This window comes from Vulpes lagopus, chromosome 7, assembly GCF_018345385.1.
Source record: "Vulpes lagopus strain Blue_001 chromosome 7, ASM1834538v1, whole genome shotgun sequence".
Lineage (NCBI taxonomy): Eukaryota > Metazoa > Chordata > Mammalia > Carnivora > Canidae > Vulpes > Vulpes lagopus.
In genome coordinates this window covers 122,072,281-122,086,216 of record NC_054830.1, presented here as the reverse complement: position 1 = coordinate 122,086,216, position 13,936 = coordinate 122,072,281, and the positions used below count along the sequence as shown (strand labels likewise).

The window sequence follows — 13,936 nt, the reverse complement described above, 5'->3', positions numbered from 1 at the left end:
TGTTAAGCAGTGTTCATAGTGTTTCATGATCCTCTCAGTTGCTCCATTAAGTGTCCCACTTGAGAGAGAAGTCCACTGAGGCACTGAGCATTAAAGTGACTTGTACAAGGTTGCAAAGTACATCTGGAGGACTGGCTCCAGAGCCAATATCTTTAACTGTCTCTTGCTAAAGAAGTGCATAACCACATTTTCCCCAAGCTAGCTACTTAAAAAATAGTGTTGATCAGTCTACTCCACTAGTGAAGGACTCACTTGGTCCAGGACACAGTTTATGATTTATCAGAAAGAAATAGAAAAACCTTTTCTTCCTTTTTTTTTTTTTTTTAATTTTTTTTTTTTTTTTAAGAAAACATTTCCTAATTCAGCCACACACCATCATGTCTAGTCAAACATATAAGAATGTAAATTTCCCAGGCCCACCCTGAACAACAGAACTGTGTCTCAGGCCCAGCATCTAGCAGCGTTTTAACACCCTCTTCTTCTTAACACCCTTTATGAACTCAGAGCCACTGTCATCCACATGCAAGGTATAGGAACCTTGAAATTCAATGATCATGTCCTCAAGACGCCAGGCATTTGTATTTGAGATTTCTAAAGCTCAGAAAGCCACTTTTCTTGTCTGCATGTCTTCTTTAAAGCCCAATTCAGATGTGGGTCTGCTGGAAAAGCATTCTCTGACCTCTCCAGGCAGCATGCACTGCTGCTTTATTTATTTTTTGCCTTATCTCTGTTCTGTGTATGTGCATTATTAAACTTCACTACAGCGTGATTACTTACCGACTTTTCCATCTCCCTTCTCAGAGAGACAATCTTGAGGGACATTCATCAGAGATACACTTCCGTCATCTTTCTCACTTCTGAGTTTTGCATCAGCTGCACACATTCTTCTCTGGTCAAAACTGATCTCCACTGTTCTAATTTGTCCCACCACAGATTGGATTGAGCACTGCCTCTATAAGGTCTGTATGCCTCTTGGCAGAGTTTTTAGTTCTTGGCTTTCATGGTTGAATTCAGATTTAAACTAATAGCAAATTTGTAAATTCCTTACAATTTTGAGGTTCTCACATGCCTTAAGTCAGGGCTTCTCAAACTGTCGTATGCCATGTGTGAAAATTTTATTAAGAGTGCAGATTCTGGTACAGGGCGTGAGAAGCAGCATCTCTGACAGGCTATAGGTAGTGCTATGCTACTGATCTGGTCTGAATAGTAAAGTAGGACTCATGGATACAGTAATGAGGTAGATAATAAAATTTACCCCATTTCTCTGGATAAAGGAGAGTAAAGAAAGAGAGATTAAATACATAGACCCAAATAAAAATTGTGCAAGTGGCATCACCTCTAGGTTTGCCTCCCGCATATATATAACTTTGGCTCTTCTGCTCCTAGGTGCTGTGGCAATTATCCATATAAATTTAGAAGGTAAAAAGTGCTGGCACTTTGCGCTTGGCAAAATGGCCCAGTACAGTTGCCGCTCCTCTCCTTAAAAGGAATGGTGAGGGCAGGGGGAAGGAAAGGTTTGGATCAGTGGTTTCCATATGGTCACAGCTCAGATGGTTCTTTCATCACATTTCACTTGAAGAAGAAGAAAATCCAAATAGACTTCGTTGCTGTCTTTTTCTGTGAGGGTTGCTGATTACATGATCTACTTATTCTTGAGTGAGAATATTGATCATTTGGGTCCCCTGAGTTCAACAATTCCTGTGTAAGAATATCTGAATTTCTCTGGGTGGACATTATAAAGACAACCAAAAGCGTCAAGTAAATAATGCCCAGACACATGATTAAATGTAGTCAAGATCGATCCCTAAACTAAGCATGTACACACACACACACACACACACACACACGTATGATTGATATCTGAAAATAAATATGCCAAACGAAATAGGTATTTATATAGAAAGTTGGTATTGATCCATGATTCTATCATTTTTTCTGATTCTGCTTGAGCAGAGGATTAGAGAAAGTTTCCTAACTGGGTAACTTCATAAAAAAAAGAAGTTCTTTTTTCCTCCAAGACTGCTGAACAAAATTGCTGGGCATGGAGCCCAAGAATCTCTAGATTTAAAATGCTGCATAGGTCATTCTGATGATCATTTGAACTTGACCACCACTTTTAGACCACTCTGGCTTTTGGCAGAAAGAGTGCAACCCTTTCAGCATCCTTCAGTCCATTAATCAGAGAAATGTCTCTAAGGTAGTTTCTTGAACCAGATCCTGTGTCACTGTTGGCTGCAGCTGCTCAGGGCTTTGCCATTTAACTATCTCCTGCCCTTGATGTGGGGGCACATTTGTGCATGACTGTGATATGGGTGCTTCACACTTGTGAAGCTTATTTGTAGAAACACCGTCTGCTGGAAATTAGATGCTGCTACAGTGGGAAAACAAATCACTAAAACCTGGTAGATGAGATATCTGAGACACTGCTTACATGTGTTAAATAAGTTTGAAGACAAGCCAAGTAGCAAACGAGAAAACAATTGCTGGCTTCAGAAATACTTTGGAAGTATCTGATAATTTAAATTTAGCAGGGAAGGTAGTTTCACTTATTGAACAAAAGTGATTTATAAATAATCCTGGAAAATTAAGTAGCTGGACCAGCCCAGGACTTGCATATTTTATGATTTCTTAAATGATTCCAAAGCTGACTTAAATCTGAGGAATTTAAAATAATTTTATTTACCACTGAAACCTCACCCAGTTGCTTATAAGCATTTCATGTGTTGGTTTATTTTTTTGTATAAAGTGGATGATCATTCTACTGAAATACTCTTTATTTTCTATATAAAAAGGATCACATGCCTGATATTTGGGCATCTGAAGCCTCTCAGTCAACTTACTAATTTATTTTTAGGTATGTAGGTCTTCAAAAAACCAAATATCAGATTTATTTTGAAAGTTACAGAAACCAAGTTCCTAGAAGGTGATTATAATGCTTTGCAGCAAGGCAGGTATATGGACAGCTATTTGGTTTAAGATCATGAACCCTCTGAGTTTCAGGAACTTGTTCAGAGAAAAGGTGTAGCAAATCCATTTTGAGCCATCAGACAGCAGCATGGGAGGAGTATATTCGATGTGGAGAAGCTGAGGTACGAGTTTAAAAAGAACTATCAAAAATAGCATGAGAACGGAGAAGATGATTTTGGTGGCTTCTGGAAACTGCAAAAGGAAGCAATAAATGGATTTTGTATTCTCTGGTCACCCAAGAAGGGGAAATAAGTAATATTAAAGAAGTGATTGTTTTAATTTTTTTATTGCTAGGATAATATTTTTATGCTAATAAAGACAGCTTTTGGGCTAGTGCTTCAAATATTTCAAACTGCAAACTTTTAGAAAGCATGAAGGGGGCCTGTATAAAATTGAGGGTGAGGTTAAAAGTCTTCTGAGAGCACTTATCATACCTATTCATCAGGATATTCTTGCCAGGCCTCTATAGTTTTCAGTATTGGTTGCACAATAAATACATCCTAAATGAATAAAGAATGTGAATAGAAGTATGCTTTTTGGCGCATTATCTTTGCTGAGTCCTGAGTTGTTTTGAAGAACCAACATATTTTTTTTAATTTAACATTAAATTCATTTTAGTATTTTGATTAGTTTTGAAGTTGAAGCTTCTTTTCTAAAATATAAAACATGGTGCATAGGGAAGAAGAATAAATTGTCTCTTAGGGTCTAAGTCCTTTTCTGTTTAAACTTCATCTTTTACCATGAGTCTTGCAAGATCACATGGCTAATACCTTTTATTGCTCTTCCATCTTCATTTGTAATTGCTGCAGTGAAATGGTTTGTGAATTCTGATGGGACATGGCTAGACTAGTAGATACCTTTGTTTAAACATGTACAGTATAAAGAATGTCAATAACGTTTAGGTATCCAGGGACACTGTGCTGGAGGAACCAATATATCTGTGTGGGAAAGTAGAATGGCATGGTAAGTATTTAGTTGTTCTAATGAATTGTCTTCCAGCTGATATAAACTAGCAGATGGAATATTTTGCCAATAAGGGAAAAACCAAAGATAGCTCTTTAACCTTTTAGTCAATGTTAGATATTTAGTCTTGGTGCTGTGTATTTAGAAATAGATATTTTATTTTATTTTTATTTTTTTAGAAATAGATATTTTAAATTGCATGCAGAGTTTTTAAATTTGTATAGTACGTAAATTTTTTTTATTTGGAGTTGGGAAAGGTAACTTGATGAAAACCTTGGCTTGCTAATCTGTTAATCTGTTAAGAACATGTAAAGTCCTATATATTAGTCGTTAGTACTGCTCTTAAAAGAAAAAAAAAGAAAACCAAATATTTCAACCCAGGATATGGGTAAAAGTGGCTAGCTACATAAAACATCTTTTACTCTCTGTCTTCTGTTTTCCATGTGTTGGCAAAAAAATTAATCACTGTAGCAACTTAGGACATAGTATCTTCCAATTCTGAGAGTAAAACATTAAATAAAATATATTAAAATCATTAAGTATATACTTGATATATATAAAGTCATGGCAAAGGGAATGATTACGTTAAGTATGTTAGTCCATCTTTATGTAAGAATTTATATTTTAAATCAATAATTGTTATAAATTTTTTCAGAGCTCATTTCTTTGCTATCAGGAATATAAAAATAAAAATAGAGATATCTAATTTTTAAATAATGGGAAGAGACTTCAACAATGAACCGGAGTGTTTTTTTTTTTTTTTTTTTTTTAGCATTACCGTTTTACATGAACATAAGGATATTGAAGAGCTGAGCTCTACATACCTAGAATTTGTTGCCTTTCTGTTAACATTCCAGGGTAGATGGGAGGGTTTTTGTCAGTCTCCTTTGTCATGAAATTAGGAAGAAACTTCTTTATTAAAAAAAAAAAAAAAAAAAGAGGAGCAATTACTTTAGAGAATGAGGGAGCAGTTCATATTATCAACTGAGAAATGTAGGTTATAATTTTTGGTAATGTGACTGCTACCACTGCATGTTTTAATCTCTGGTCATTAATTTTCTATTATTGAAAATTATTTTGCCACACCTACAATATCAGCTCTGGCTTGTGCTTATAAAGGACGTCCTCAATAAACTTAGTAGTGAAATCTGATTACTTCCATGAATCAAGTTTTGGTCAAAGAACGGTGTTTGTTTTAGGAAGTTGTATTTGACCACATGTGGAACTGCTTGAAAAATAAATGGATTGATTGTGCTGCAGTGTAGACATATAATCCAGACCTCTGGACAAATCAGCAAGCACTTATTCCCATTGGATTAGAAAACTTCTGGGGTCTTGTATGGTAGCTCTGTGGGCAGGAAACAGATAGGATACAGGCACAGCCATGATCATAGATTTAAAAATATATATATTCTATATAATTATGTATTATATATTTAAAAATATATACACATATATGACATAGAAATATAAGTTCACATATATAAATATAAAGAAATCAGAATGAAGCAGAACTTTTATTATCTGTGTTTATTTTGCTAGCTACTCATACCCTTATAGAGAGATTAATAGTGTCTGTAACAGTTTGTTTTTGCCCTTGTCCTGCCACATGCTGCTTCACGTCTCCATGTCGCCCAGTGGGTATTAACTTCCTTTAAAGAAGGAACTGAAAGCCTAAGCCAAAAGGAGTAACCAGAATGGCAGAATGCCAAGTGCTGAATGTTGCATTAAGCTGGTGCAAGTGAAGAAATTTTAAAAAGTGAAATATGGCAACAAGACTACCGGTACTCCTCTGCCAGGAAAGCCAGAGGGTAGGTGAAGCGTATGAGAAGGAGGTTTAAGAGTATTCAATAGAAATTAAATTGGGAGACACAGTAGACAATTCTAAGTGGTCTCCTGAGGATATGAGGAAATTAAAGCAATTAAACAATCTGGTAATTAAACAATCTGGTAAGCACCAGCTTAAAGACCAAACTTTAGTACAAACCAAACAGGATCTATCTTTCTCTCTCTCTCTTTTTTATAACTTCACATTAGATGGTGGTTTATGTCCTCCAAGATTAGTCATTATACTCTACTTTATACTCCTTTACTGTCTGGGCAGTTTTTCGGTGGCTGTGCACTGGTTGATGTCCTGCCTCTGTACACTGTCCATCACTCCCTTATAACTCGCTTCTTCATCTATTCTGTATGCAAATTCCAGATTAATTTTAGGTTTCCAAACATGATACATTCTATACATTCTCTTGTTTATCTATTCAATAGCCAGTGACATCCCCCTCTTATTTTTACCAATAGAATGATGATTGAATAGCAGTAGCAAAATGCCCAATGCAGAGTCTAACTAATGATAGACCTAGTCTAATATTGGCAGACTGTCCTCCTGTGCCTGAGATCGCTCTCAGGTGGGCACGTGGTCACATTTAGGTGAAAGAGGTGTAATCAAACATATTCTGGGAACTTTGGGGATATATTTTCCTCCTTGAGAAGGAGAACTGCATAAAGAGGAGTTTATTGTTGTGCTGTGTGGGAATATGAAGCCCAAAGGCAAATGTTACCATGTCAAGGATCAAAGTAGAGAATGTTAACAGCTTAAGGTTTGGAAATGCCTACATCTGGACTCTTAGTAAACAATAAATACTTTTTGGCCAAAGCAGCTATTAAATGGGTATTCTGTAGTGGTTGCAAATGCATTTTAAATAATACATCTCGTTTTATCCAAATGGCCAGGGATTCCAATTGATAATTGAGGTGTCAGTTCTCTACCATGGCACTTAGGGCTTTTTAGCAGCATTTCACATGAGTTTTCTTGTTTCCCTCTCCCCCGCCTCCTCTTCTCCCTTGCTACCTGCCTCCCTTCCTCCTTCTCCATATATAAGTTCCCTAGTCAGATTTGTGTCTTGATTATGAGCATTCATTCAATCTTTTTGCCACTATCCCTCTGCTTTGTAATTCCTTCAATCTCTAAGTAGTCTTCTTTGTTCCAGGTGCCTTTACGTCAACTTGAAAGGTCTCATCTGAAAGTGTACAACTCCCCTGATGTCTTTAACTGCTCACATGCACACAGTAACTCACATATAATATATACATACACATTACATATTTTATATATATGTATGTTTTGTATATATTTTGGGGTTTTGGGGGTTCTGCTTAGCACATGTATTTTCCCTTCTCAAAAGACTAATCCGATGTTTCTTTGAAACCATTCCCCTCCTTATCTCATATACTTGTGGCATATGGTTAATCCCAGCAACACACTCCATATTCTTCCATCCCTGGCCCAGCCATAATGATTCCTTTATAGATACCAGTGTAACCTAATCAAAACTCATCAGACTCAGGCCCAGAGTATGAGTTAGAACTTTTGGGGAAAAGGTTATCTTTTTTTTTTTTTCTGTTGGAATTTAATCAAAGAAGATACAAAGCCTGGATTTGAGAGGAGCCCCAAGTGAACATTCATCTATAAGCAAGGCCTAGAAAGGAAGAGAACTATAACAGAGACTAGATTCTTGGAACAATGCTTGAGACTGAAGTCAGTGGCATCATGAAATCTTTTAAAGTCTTCCCTCCCTCCCTCCCTTCCTATTTCCAAGTTAGGTACACGTGAACCATTGAATTAAAGGGGATTCAGCCTCCCTCTAACGATGCATTCATTTGTTAGTCATTGTTCATATACTGAATTAAACACTTTAATGCAGATACCTTGATAGAGCCCTTCTTTTGCGAGTACATCACCTTCCTAGGGATAGGGACAGTAAAACCTGATTCTTCACTCAGCACATTTCTCTGCCATTTACTTAGTAGACACAACTACTGAACTGATGTCAACTCTGAAATTCTGTATATTGTGGGATGACAGCCAATTTGAGATTTTCTAAGAATTTCCTTACAATCACAGCATCATATTTGAAAAGTGCATTTTTTTTCTTGTCACATGTCTGTGTCTCATAACTGTTGAGGGAATTTTGTGTATAACTTCTTCCCTTTCTTAGCATAATTCATTCTAAATTGTATACTTCTGACCTAAAAGCTAATAGTTACCTTCTTTTATGGTCTGCAATTTTAAACTGCTCCAAGGCTCAGTTTTTAGTTTTTTTTTTTTTTTTTTTTTTAACTTCTTAATCTCTTTCTCTCTGCACCACACCTCCTTCCCTTTACAGTCATTGCTTGGTGATCACATTCAGTCATCACAGCTTTGAATAGCATATATTTGTCTCACAGTTGTATACACTAATATTAAACTTGTCCAAAAAATGTCCTCAATCTAACCCCCATAAACCAAGGTTTCTCACATTCTTCCTCAGCTCATTTGGTGGTAAATCTCTACTTCCAGTTGTGTAGACCATAATTTACAGTTAGCCAAGTACCAAGAAATCCTTGACTCCTTTTGCCTCTGGTACTCTACTGAAAATCCATTTTCTTACCATGTAGGCTCTACCTTTAAAATCTATTATGAAGCTAATCGCTCCTAAGCACTTGTGTGATCATTATCCAAATCCCTTTTACCCCTCATCTGGATTATTATAATAGTCTCTTCACTGATCACCATGGTCAACATCATGTTCTCTTCTCAACCTAATAGTAATTTTCAGAAAGTTGAAACAGATCAAATTATGTCAAAACTCACCATGACTGTGCCCACTAAATGTTCAGGGAATTTTTGTATAACTGTCTAAGGTCTCACTTTATTTTATCCTCCTTTGATAAAAATTTACTCCCAAAGTAGTTGATAGTAAGATAAGTTGAAGTTCTTCCAGTGCTCTAAAAAGTGGCCTTCCCCCTGTATACCTGATTTCATTTCTAACCTTTTGGCCTTTTGCCGACAACATTCCAATTACTCTGGTCTACTTGTTGTTTATAGAACACATCAGACAAATCCCTGGCTAAGAACATTTTTACATGTGTTCTTTCCTCTGCCTGGAATTTTTTTTTTTCTCAGATACTCGTATGGCTTTTTCCTTCACTATCTTGAGATATTTGTCTGCATGTCACTGTCCAAGAGAGGGCTATTCTGATACTTAGGATGGTGACCCCCTTCCTCTTGATTCTGAGCAGTCTCTCGCCTCCTTGCTGCTTTTTTTATTTTTAAAGATTAATTTATTTGTGGAAAGGGCAGAAGGGCAGAAGGAGAGAGAGTCTTAAGCAGACTGCATGCTAAGCACAGGGCTTAATGCAGGGCTCTATCTCACGACCCTGAGATGAGGACCTGAGCTGAAACCAAGTATCTACCACTTAAGCAGCTGAGCCACCCAGGAGCCCCTGCTTATCTTCATAGAATTTATTGTTAGACATTTTCCCTCTCCTTCTCTCTTCCCTGGTACCCTTCCTCCACGCCCTCTCCCTTCTTTTTCTTTGTTTCTAGCCCCTGGAACAGTGCATGACACAAAATGGGCATTTAATACATATTTGTTTAAAGAAGGAATGCCTAAAATCTAAGTTTTGTGACTTGATTTTTAAATGACTTCTAATACTCATTTTTTACATGTGTGCTCATTGAACAATGTTTTTAAATGTTTAAGACTATTCTTTTTGGCATACCTCATGGCCTTCATTGTCAAATATACTTGATTTTTTAATTCCAGTTTGAACAAAAATGAGTTTAATTTTCAATATGAAATTATGAAACCAAATCTGGAGAAACTTTTTTTTTTTGAGATCTATTCCATCATTGAGCTTTATTTCAAGTTAATTATATATAGTATTCCATCCTCATTTCCCTATTGGCTTTGTAGGGCATATCTCTGTCTCTCTGTGTGAGTATACGTAAGATTTAATGGTTCCTCTTGGTTGTTAATAAGCATCACCATTTATTACATTACTATATGTGAAGTGTAAAACCATTGCAATAGTCTACTGTCTTTATTTCTTACTGAATTTGTGCTATCGTTGTCATATATGTCCACCCATAAGCCTCATGATAAAGTGTTAAAATTCATTTATTCATTTACATGTATTTTAAAGAAAAAGAATAAAATATAGTCTTTTGTATTGATCCATGTATTTATAGTACTTACATTCTTTGTTTCTTCCTATATTTCGAAGTTGCTGTGTTGGTCTATATCCTTCAGTTTAAAGAACAGTTTAAAGAATTTGTTTCATGTTTTTTTTTTAATCTTAAAATGTTTTTATATCAAATACACATTTGAAGAGTATTTTCATTTAATATAAAATTCTGAGTTGACAATTTTTTTTAACTCTTAAAATAATGTTTTTTCTGGTCTGCACTGGTTAGAAATCAATTGTCCTTTATTTCATTGTTCTCATAGGTTTTGTTTTTCTTCCTCCTTTTAATATTTCATCTTTGTTATGTTTTTCAGCTGTTAGGATGTGATGTATCTAAATGTGTTTTATTTCTGTATGTTCTTTTTGGGTTTTGCTGACCTTCCTAGATCTTGGTTTTGTGTTGTTGTACCAAATTTTGGTGTTTTTTTTTTTTTTTTTCATGTACTCTTTCTGTCCCCTTGACATTATCTATCTGGGACACCATTTATATATATGTTTTACCACTTAATTTGAACTCACAGATCTTTAAATCTATTTTTTTCTTTTTATTCTGTTGTTTCTAAGTTGTATTAACCCATTCACTGACACATTCCCTCCCCATTTTTTTCAAGTAGTTATTTTGCAGGTCTATCAGTTCATTGATTATGAACATTTAAGTCTCTGAATATATGTAAGTGCAAAAGCACCTTGTCTACTCATTCTGACATTTAGGCTTTTGTGGTCAGCTTCTGTTATCTTTCTCTGGGAAGTGTTGAGTTTTATTCTCAAAGGCATCACCTTACTAGTAACCATCCTTATCTCGAGGCTTTTAAACAGCTCTGTTAAAGTGAGTCATCATTTGCTATTATTCTAGGACTAGTAAGTGACTTCCTGGGAGTCAGCCGAGTACTACCTCTTCAGGAGAGACGTTCCATTCTTGTTGGACTGCTGTGTGTTCTAGCACCTGACAGATGCTGAAATCTCCAGCTAGCCCTCAGCTCCAGTAGCTGTTCTCTTCCAGACCTTGCAGAGTCTCACTCACAATACACACAGCTTACTATTTCACCAATAAATTAAAGGGAACTTCATGTAGATTATGGACCTTCTGTTCTCTTCAGCTCCCTTTTGTCTGGTATCCTAACCTGACATACCTATTTCTAATTGTATATTCTCTAATAAAGATTTGTTTCTGCTTACCAAATTTAACTATGCCCACATCTTTGCCCTCTTTCCTAAAATCTCTTTCCTTTTTGTATCATGTCTTCCCTATTTCACCTCAGGTATATAACTATTTACCTCCAAATTTGACTCCAAATTTTATAGTAGTATATACACCCTATACTTTTTTATGTATTAATTTTTAATTAGTAATACAGTTGATTTTTAGGACAAGAGGATGTTACTTAAAAATGTCTGCTCTTCTCCTTTCTCTGTACTTATTCTACATCATCTAGTAATCTCTTCTTGGTTTTCAATGACTTTTAATAGTGACTTTTCACCTAAAAATTATATTTATGACCAAAATCCTTTAGGAAGTTATGCTGGTAAATTGTAGCATGCATGCAGTGAGCTGTTTTTTATGTTCTCCAGTTTGGAAAATTCTGATTTTTGGCCATGATGGTGCTAAAGAACCATTGCTGTCAGGAAATATTTTACAAATTCTATGTAAATTCCTCCTGGGACAGTTTAAAGCCACACACATATAATCCACAATATCACTATTATGAACATTAATCAGTTTCCTTAAGTACTGAACAAAATGGTCTTAAAGGAACTCTGTCTTCATCCTTTTTAAGAGATATGATAAAGCATTAAAAGAACCCTGAAGAGAAACACAGTAACTAATTCAATAAATCAATCACATCCAGAAATCCTTGCAACCAGGAATTCAAAGCACATTTTCATTACTAAGCTTTATTCCTTTAAAAATGGCAAATGATGAAAGCTCAGCCTCTAGAGAATGAAAGTTTCACTTTGAATCCTGGCTCTGTCACTTACCTACTGTCAGTACTGGGCAGCTTCCTTAACATCTTTGTACCCCAATTTATGCATGTTGAAGATGAGCATTAACAATGTACCTGTCTCCTTGCATTATTCTGAGGGTGAAATAGGATAATAAATGTAAAAGAGTTTTAGATAAAACCTGTAACCTTATAAACATGTAATAAGTTAAAATTATTAATGAGCATGGGTTATGTGCAAATTTAATAATTGTTTACTGACATATCCTAAGTATATTAACTATTTTTATATCTTTACATACTTTTAGGCACATTTCTAGTTCTCCAGAATAGTGTCTTATATACAAAACACTAAGCCAAGCATTTTATAGGTTATATAATCCTTATAATGCTATATTTCAGTATTTTTCACATAAAAATAATCAGAATTCAAGGAATTTAAATATATATTCAGCTGCCTCTTCTGGTAATGATACAATAGTTATTTTTTACCAGTAGTTCTCAACTGGGGCAATATTACCCTGAGGGGATATTTGGCATTGTCTGGAGACATTTTTAGTTATCAGAACTGGGGAAGTGATACTGGCATCCAGTGGATGGAAGTCAGGCAAGCTGCTACCATCCTACAGTGCATAGAACAGTCCTCCACAATAAATTATCTGACCCAAAATGTCTACAGTGCTGAGATTGAGAAACTGTTTTAGACTATATCTTCTACTGAGAAAAGTCTGCCCATGCATTTAAAAAAAAAAAAAAAAGCGAGAAAGCTATGTAGGCAGCATGAATTCTCTGTGTGAGAACATTGACCTCCTCAGCCCACCATGGAGAGGCCAGGCACCAGCGCATGGTGCCAGGTGCAAAAGCGTGCCACCTGTTAGGAGGGGAAATGCACTTGCCCTTCCTGGGAGCTGCTGGAGACAGAGAGGTGCTACCAGGAATAGCTGGGGCTGGTGGCCTCATACTTCATTTGAGTTTTGAAAGCCAAGAGCATCCTGTGACCAGCAGAACACCAGATCCTGTTTGGGCCCTGGGAGCTCATTTAGAGCACCAGCCAAGAGCTGCTTCCCTCCCTCCAAGGAGGGCACCTAGGGACAGGGGCTGGAAGTCTTCTGACCCCACCTGGAGTTCTCTATCCAATTTGCTGCCAACCGAGAGTGGTCCCAGACCACTCAGTAGGTGCAACTAAAGAAAAACCGTTTCCTGAGCTTTATGTGACTGCAAGAAGCTTGGCATGAGTTTAGGAGGCTTCGTCTTAAGATCTGCTTCCCCTGCCTCTGCAGAGGCTCCAGATACTTTTGGCTGAAACTGGCTGAAAACACAAGTCCCAACAGCCCTAACCACCAGCAGCTCACTTGGGCTGCCTGTCTGATAAGTGAGGCTGCCCAGAGAATCCACAGCTTTGATTAGAAACAGAAGAAGGGCTGGCACTTCTTGCTGGCCATTAGCCTGCAGGCAAAGGGGTTTACCCCAGGTTGGTGGTTTCTATGCCCAGAGCTGGCTGATGGTAATACCTCCCCATGGAGAGCCTCTCTGGAATGCCCTTTCTTGTCTTGGATGTGCTCCTCATGCCCAATTCTCAAAGCTCATTGAATCTGTTGTAGAATGGCACCGCCTGCTATGCCGCATGCCCTAGGGTCAGTGCCACAGGGTCTTTGGTCACTCAGGAGACCCTTGTGGTGGACTTTTCAGCCTTGCCTTTCCCCATGAGAAGCTACTGCTCCTATCTACAGACTGGAAGGAGCTGCTGTTCTGGCACCACAATCTACCTTCAGCCATCAGAACTAGCTGGAAGAACTAGAAGAATAGTAAATATTCCAGAACCCAGGATACTCGAGAGATTGGTCAGTCAGGAGTATAAAGAAATATTTAGTACTAAACAAAACACAGAACCCTTCATGGTTGAGAAGGGTGGTTTTGTGTTTTCTTGTAACCAAGCCATGCCAGCTTCTTTGACCAGTCCTAAAGAATCAGGAAAGCAAGTCTGACCCAACTGAACCAGCCCCTCTAGCACAGATGTGGGAATTTGGGACTGATAAGCTTGGTGCTGTGTCTATGGCTGG

General features: G+C 37.0%; 1 pseudogene; it reads left to right on the top strand.

The window, feature by feature from the left end:
* The first annotated feature begins 5,696 nt into the window (after nt 1-5,696).
* Nucleotides 5,697-13,674, top strand: LOC121495248 (annotated as a pseudogene).
* Nucleotides 13,675-13,936: the final 262 nt, after the last annotated feature.